The sequence below is a fragment of the Sciurus vulgaris genome (genome assembly GCF_902686455.1).
Source record: "Sciurus vulgaris genome assembly, chromosome: 2".
Taxonomy (NCBI): domain Eukaryota; kingdom Metazoa; phylum Chordata; class Mammalia; order Rodentia; family Sciuridae; genus Sciurus; species Sciurus vulgaris.
In genome coordinates, this window is record NC_136462.1 from 118,781,885 (window position 1) to 118,789,757 (window position 7,873).

Below are 7,873 nucleotides of genomic sequence, written 5' to 3' on the forward strand. Positions count from 1 at the left end.
CTTCTCCACTCCACTCCTTATTGTCAATTTTGGCACCCAAACCACAATCATAAATTCTTATATTTCTAGCTCATTTAAGTCCATGTACAGTTTATCCATATACCAAACCCTATGGGATTGTTGACCATTTTGAATGCCCTAAGTGTATGCTGTGCATATCACTGAATAAATTTTCTCACTCAGCACCACATTTAAGGTCTATCCAGTTGTGATATGGCTTTAGCTAGTTCATGTGAACTACTATACTAGTTTATTGTACAAATAGGTCATTTATTTATGTATTCCCTTACTGGGAGCTAACCACCCCCCACATAAAACCAATTTTCCCCTATTAATAGTATGTCTCCTGTACATGTGTGAGCTTCTATATATCCCAGAAATGGAATTCTTGGGTTATGGGACATGTTAATTTCTATTTACTGCTGATTGCACTACATACTGTCTGTTATATATCAACTTTCTACCAACCAACCAGTACCGTGAGTTCCTGCCTTCCCACATGTTTACCAATACTTGATATTGTCAGACATTAAAAATGTTTGCCCATCTGATAAGTGATATTTGTTAGTCTGCTGTCTAATGTTAATTACCAAAGGAGGATAGCAGGATAGTTTCAAAATTAGTCTCTACTTCCCTACTTCTTCATCAAAACTCCTGGGCTCCTCCAAAATGGGTATGGCACACTACACTTTGCACTTTAAGTGCTGTGACTGACTGCTGAGGTAAATCTTCTTGCAGTCATTGCCAGAGTTTAAAAATTGTTTAAAGTTTAAGAAATATGAACTGTGAGTCAATTAAAGATGTTTGGAAGGGTTAGGAGTCCCTTCAGAGAAATTTTTCTGACTGCAGAATTCATCCAGCAGAGTTCAGCCAAGCTGGTCCATGCTCTGAAAAGCTATAACCAGCAACCTTACTGCCCCAGTGTAGCTGCTGGTTGTGGCATCTCCCAACCAGAGCCCCAGGGCCCTAGGCTATATTCCAAACACTACTCCCTGGCTGTCAGGAAAGAGAGGCTTAGAGCTTCCCAGGAGTTTTGCCTATGGACAAAAGTGGGGGGAGTCTCAGAGGCCACCAGAGGTATTGCAGTCCAGCTCTCCCTCCTACGTGCAGACCAGCACAAACCACTGCAGGGGCGTGGTCTCATGGCACTGCTTTGCGGCCCTCCAGGGCCCCCACCTCTGAGCTGAGCAGTCACACACCAGCAGGCATAAGAGCCAGCAGAGGCTGCACATCACCACCCACCCCAGCTCAACCTCTCCCAAACAGCTCCTTTAAGAAACCCAAGTACTCAGACTACTCAATTATTCAGTCTATAAGTGAAAAATGGGTATTCCAGAAACTAATTTGGTATTAAGAATGGTCTTAATGCATTCTATCATTTAGTTTTATTTCTATCTGTACCACAATTGATGAAAAACGACAACTCAATGTCCTCTAAGTTTTTAATCAAATAAAACTCACAAAAACCCTCAACAAGGTTGCAATAAAACTCTGCTCACAGGGGTGACTCATTCTTGTGGCATACCAGTTAACTAGGATTTGACTGAGTGTTTGGAGTGATTCAGATATTGAGGTAATTGTCAAATGAGTCATTTTCCTCTAACCTGATATGTTTTAGTTTTGGCCAAGATAACATATCCTGACTTGCTTTTATAAAGCTGAAGCAAAGTAAAATGCAAGTAATGTGAGTTTATAACTTATAAAAGCTGCAAGAGCTGTTTTTTATTTCCTACCTTCCTGCTCAAAGCCATTTCCTCATTTATTTTGCTGCCTCAACATTAAGAAATAGTTTTAAGAAATAAAATGGTTTTTCCTGTGACCCCCACCTTAATGTCACAATACTGAAGGCAGACAAGCAAGTTCTGTAAGCTACTGTTTGAAGTCAACTATCAAATGCGCTAAGTCACCAGAGATGCAGTTCTTAATGCTATTTGTAAAACTATGAATTTGACACTAAAATTATTTATTTCTAATGTAACGCTTCTAATGAAAGCAGCTGTACTAGACATAAGACTAATACCCATATATTTTGGCCAAGTACAATAATTCAGAAATGAGTTCACAGAAATTATTTGTCATTCATGTTCCACGGGAAGCTGCCTGGCCCAACACAGAAGAGACTCAGACTGCATTACCTGGGTACAGGGCCCTATGATCATTCACCTAATCTCTTAGGGCAGTCCAGAGAGCCTGCTGACACCTGGACCAACCATTTTGCATTTTAGTGAGACATTTTTAATTGGGGAAATGCATGCTGTTTCATTATTTGACTCACTGAAAGGGGAGAGGGGACTTCTTAAGCCTGCAAAAACCACAATGCAGTTTCCCCACTTACCCAAGGAAGAGAATTCTCTCAAAAGCAGATAATTTGAAAGGTTGAGTCATCTTGCCCACACAGCATCCTCTCCCCCACAGATATGGTGATGAGTTACATTACCCTTCCCCACAGAACAGCCCTAATGCATTACCAACAGCATCCTCTGGCCACCAGAGGGCAAATTATTTGCTAACAATGCTTCCCCAGGGGTCTTGACCTAGGGCCTCCTCAGTACCCTGGGAAGTGGCCACACCCTCAGTTGTGCCAAAAGGGGGGGGGGGATGATTTCCCCTGCCTCCCACCCTAACATCACAGCTAACCAGCAAGCTGAGCAAGTCCTAGAAACTATTTGGAGCAATTAGGGACCTGAATGGAAGATTCTACCCTTATAGTCCAACAACATAGGTTGACCCCCATCCCTTTCTTTATCTAAAGGTCTCCTTTCTCAGGAGATCAAAGAACTCCTATTCCAAGTGAGTTGCAAAGTAACATTATTAGTTACTTTGTAAACACTCTACCAAGATCCCTCAGAAGAATGGTTTCCAGGAGCTATCTGGTATTCAAAGAGCCTAACTCCCAAAGATTAACTGTATGGGGCTGGGGTTGTAGCTCAGTGTAGAGAGCTTGCCTACCCCATGGTGGGTTTGATCCTCAGTACCCCTTAAAAATAAAGGAGTCTGGGGATACAGCTCAGTTGGTGGAGTGCTTGCCTCCCGCTGGGTTCAATCCCCAGTACAGGGTGGGGGCGGAGATAATGACAAATTTAGACCCTCAAGCTCAATTGCAAAATAACTAATTATGCACAGTGTCCAAAATAATATATGCACGCAATCATTTCTTCTGGACACTTCATCAGAGATTAGACACTTAACTCCACATTCTTGGAGGGATGTGCTTTCAGCATTCATGAGGAAAATGTTACTCCCAGTTTTCAAACAGGAAAAAGGCCCAGAGGCTGAATTCTTCCATCAGTCACCTCAGTAAATTAATGAGTTGCACCTGACTCCAATTACTGTTTCAACTCCAGAATGTCTCTGTCCACCAGACCTGGGTCTATACTATCAGGTTCACTTTAGAATAAATAACAGGATAGATACCCTGGGTTTAAGCAGTCAAGACATGTCTCTACAATTGCATTTTAAAATAGCTTTCAGAGTAGAAGATGCTTTTCTGCTTCTTCAAACCTAGTGTGGTGCATGCCAACTTTTAGGTGGTTGTGAGATTCTGCCTCTCCCAATAGGAAACTCAGATCTTTGTTATAGCACTGATCAGAGACAAAATTTTGTTTCCTTAGACTGTAATCTTTGTGGGTTATGAACGTTCTAGTCTTCCTGGTCTCTAACCCGCTCCCTGCAACAGACCTTGACCCATACCTGACTGGAGTGACTAGATTACCTACCCTCCCCATAACATTCCCCAAACCCACGCCGAGGCCTTCGCTTTCTACCATCAGGGCGCATGTGGTAAGAAAAGTGAAACATAGCTGAAGGAAGTCAATGCTGCCTGAGACATGGGGCGGATCCGGACAGCAGCCGCTACGTGCAGCTTCGCTGCCACGGGATGGAGTGCGTGAGTCTTCGCAGGGTGCGCAGTGCAGTGGCCACCCTGTAGGGCCAGGACCGAGATCATGGGACTCACAGGCCGCCGGAGAAATCCCCAGTTGCACAAAACAGGGACTCGCCCCAAGAGCTGCCCTCGTTCCTTTCCTCCTGCAGCCGGGCAGACCAACATTACATAACCCGCTAGCGGCGCCCAGAGCAGTTGCTGCATCCCCTCGGGTTGCATTGCATCCTCACCGGTCTCAGTGCAGACTACTGCACGTTGGGCGCTGGCCCAGTGTCCGCCCAGAACTGGGGCCTGGGACTCCAGCAATGATGGAGAAGCGGGACGGGACTTCAATGCAAGGCGGGGCGGGGGGACGGAAGCCAGCGGACGTGACTAGAAACGAGGGGCGGGGACGTGACCTGAACGGAGGAGGAGGGGCGGGGATCCAGGCAGCGTGAAAGAGTAAGAGGGATGCAGGGCCGACGTGACTAGAATGGAGGGGGGAGGGGCAGACATGAGGAGGGGACTCGGGCGCGGGAAGGGCTGACGAACCTGAATGGAGGATGGACAGGGAAAAGAACCCAAGGACTTGTTTAAAGGAGGCGCTATAAGGAAAGCATCCGACTGCGGGGGACGTGGAGGCTGTGGATGAAACGAAAGAACTAAGATTAAGGGAGAGGGAACGTAGACGAATTTAGGAGCCGAGCGGGAGGGAAAGAATCAAGGATGGAACCAATTATGAAAAAAACAAGAGGCGAAGATGGAACCAGATTTAGAGAGGATGACGATGATGATGATGGGACCAAAATGAGTGGGTGGGGGGAAAGACTGCTAAACCCGTCTGACTTTGGAAGCAGCGGGAGCAGGGGGTTTGAAAAGCAGGCCTTGGGCACGAGTAGCCTTTCTCCTCTCTCCCAACCCCGACCGGATCCAAGATCCCCAGAATGCTGCGTCGTCCCCAGTCTGAGTGACCTGAGTGGGCTGGAAGGCCGATATTCCGCGCTTGCCGGGCGGATGGGCCCCAGGTGGGGACCGTCGGCCCAGCCTCTCGACCCGCTCACCTCCGGCGTGCTCCGGCTCCCGCTGCGCTGCAAAAGCAGAGAGGTCAGAAGTCTACGGACGCGCAGCTCCTATGCGGGAATCCACTGCCTTCGCCTCAAGGTTAACCCTGCTGCGGAGCTGCAATCCCTCCGCAGCCCCGCCCCTCACCCAATCCCAGCTCCCGGTTGACTGTGCCCCGCCCCGCGGCGTCCTCGCCGGCCGTAGGCACCTTCAGAAGGAAAGCGGAGGAGGCGGAACGGGCAGGTTCTCCATTTGGGGAGGACTACATTCAGTAGCGGAAGGATACGTGATACAAAAGTGAGTTGACAGACTGCGGTGGCCAATTGGGAAGTGGTGAAGCTGCAGGACCCGCCCTCGGATCCGCGGATACCTCCCTTCCAGACCCCCAGGCGCCAAGGCCACCTGTTGCCACGGACTTGGGCGAGTGGACTGGGGTTCTTCTCTTGGCGCTGGGCCCAGGCCGCCCCAGCTGTCCTGGCCAGCCCGGGCGGTGCCCAGATTTATAGGTCCCTAGGCAGTGTTCCTCCGACCGCGCCCTGGGACTCCCCACCGCTTTGGGTGCCCGTTCCAGCACACCCTCAATTGACTGAGCTGAATGGGCAAGTTAAGGAGAGTTAAGAGTCGAGGATGATTTGAGATCTGGGCCGCCTTCGGAGGAGCTCGGGCACTAACTGGGGGTAGGGAGAACTAAGATGAGGGGAGTGTGTCTAGATTGGAACGCAATCACAGGTTGGGACCTTGTGAATATTTTAGTAGGGTTGGGAACCCTGCAGAACAAAAGTAGAAAGCTAATCAAAGGTGTTGATATTAGTGCAGAACTGACTGACCATCAGGAAACATTGTCAGGACATTAGAGGAGCCAATGATCTTTGCAGGAGTCAGCAGTCGTTTTCAACCCAGTCGTACTTAAGTCAATATTATTGAAGCTCTTCTTACATTCTTCTACAAGGCATTTTGGAATTTCCCAGTCATGGTCTCAACAACCAGTGATGGCAATTATCAGTTAAACAGCTTTCATGCTTGATGCTATTCAGCCAAGTTTTGAGAGCAGATACAGTGTTGCCTGATTCACAATGTGGAATCTGTTCTCTTAGGTTCTTTTTTCCCTTTCCTGGAAAATCATCCCAATGGGTGTGACCTACTCAGGCAGACACCCTTGCTTGCACTGAATCACAGGCCTTCATTGCACTTCCTCTTAGATAAGCTGGGAGGAGAAAGTGACAGCCTACAAGTAAATTTGTTTGTAACAATATAAAGCCTTTTTCTTTGTAAACCTTTTCTGGTCCCCTTACTAGTAGGTAGGAAGTAAATGCTTGGTAATTAAGGTGATGAGAGGACATAAAGTTGCAAGAGAATAAATCCCTGCTCTTGAGGAGACTCAGATCCTTCCCAGTCCAAAGAGGTTGGTTTTATTCTCATGATTGAAGTGTGTATACATTAATCTGATGACAAACTATTGCCCTTCAGTTGCAGATTTTGATCATCTGACAGTTATAAAAATGATTTCCATAAGAATCTGGAAGACTAATCCAGCATATCCTTGCTCACATTAAATGTACAATGAAAATGTCACATAGTCTTTAAGGTAATTGTCTTCCTTTTTGCTGAGAAGCAGCACAGTATACCTTTGTTCTAATTCCACTCACTAGTCCTATGACCATGTCCTATAACTTAATTTAGGAATCCAGTTCCTTAAAAGCAAGTTGAGGGCAATTCCTGCTTCATTGAGTGGGATCTGATGAGATGAAATAATGTGAATGAATTCAACCTTTCTCTGGGAATTGACTAGTCTTGGACAAATGTCCTGGTGACCAGTGCTAGAACAGTCATTCTGAATTCTAGCTTATCCTTCTCTTGGCCAGCCTTCTGACTCTTCACCAGTAACGATCCTAGTGCTATAGAGAACAAAGTTGCTGAAGGACATAAGCTCTTCACCCCAGAATAAGCCCTTCCACTGTGTTCACTAATCTGGTCAGAATGGGAGAGGGTGCTCTTAGTTTCACTGGACTAGGGGTGTAGATTGCTGTTTGGTTTGTATTGTTGACCACAGAACCTGAGAATCTAATGGTTTAACTCTCTAAAGGGAGTCTTTGGGGTTGAGGGATAGGTGTGTCTGCAAACCATACTGGACCCAGTCCCAAGCCCAAAGACAAACTTTGGCCCTGGTGAAGAGGATAAGATTACAGGCTTTTTCACTGATTATGTGACATCTTGGCCTCTGCCTGATATAGCAGAGTTATTTCTTCCAGGACAACAGATAACCAGGACAGCCCACAAGCCTTGTATGTCAGGTTTAAAGCAGAAATATGTATTACTTTGGACTTTTATCTGCCTTTACTAGAGCCAGAACAGGTGGACTTTTAAAATTATTTCATGCTCTCCTCAGAATCCTAAAATCTTTTCAGGCATATGAGTGTGGTACATCAGAAGTTTCCCAGACAAACCCTAGAAGAAAGAAAAAATTGGCTTTTTGTTGTTGGAGATAAAGAAAAAACAGGCTGTCAGTGTGGGAGAGAGAGGCTTTATGGAGGAGACATCGGAGCTACACAAGGAACATGGGTTAGGAGAGAGATGGGCATAGGAGGGTCATTCCAAGAAGGAAGAATAAATTAATACTGCCAGTTTTTGTTTTGTTTGGTACCGAGAACTGATCCCAGGGCAGCTTAACCACTGATCCACACCTGTAGCCCTTTTTATTTTTTTAATCTTGAGACAGGGTCTTGCTAAGTTGCTTAGGACCTTGCTAAATTGCTGAAGGCGGCTTTGAACTTGCAATCCTCCTGCCTCCAGAAACTGCTGGGATAACAGGCATGCACTACTGCACCTGGCAAGGTTTTTTTTTTTTTTTAAATCCGTTTTCTGAGGATCCTGTAAAATGCTTAAGCACTGGAAGCAGGGAGAAGTGTGGAGTCCTTATTCAGTCTAATGGAGTACTGTCTTAGCTAATGA

At 46.3% G+C, this 7,873-nt stretch overlaps 1 protein-coding gene across 1 annotated transcript in view; it reads right to left on the reverse strand.

The window, feature by feature from the left end:
- Nucleotides 1-5,080, reverse strand: part of PKM (pyruvate kinase M1/2) — a 28,283-nt gene extending 23,203 nt beyond the window's left edge. The window contains exon 1 of the mRNA XM_079122753.1: nucleotides 4,924-5,080. The gene's annotated coding sequence lies outside the window, so the exon portion shown is untranslated. The remainder of the gene's footprint in view (nucleotides 1-4,923) is intronic.
- Nucleotides 5,081-7,873: the final 2,793 nt, after the last annotated feature.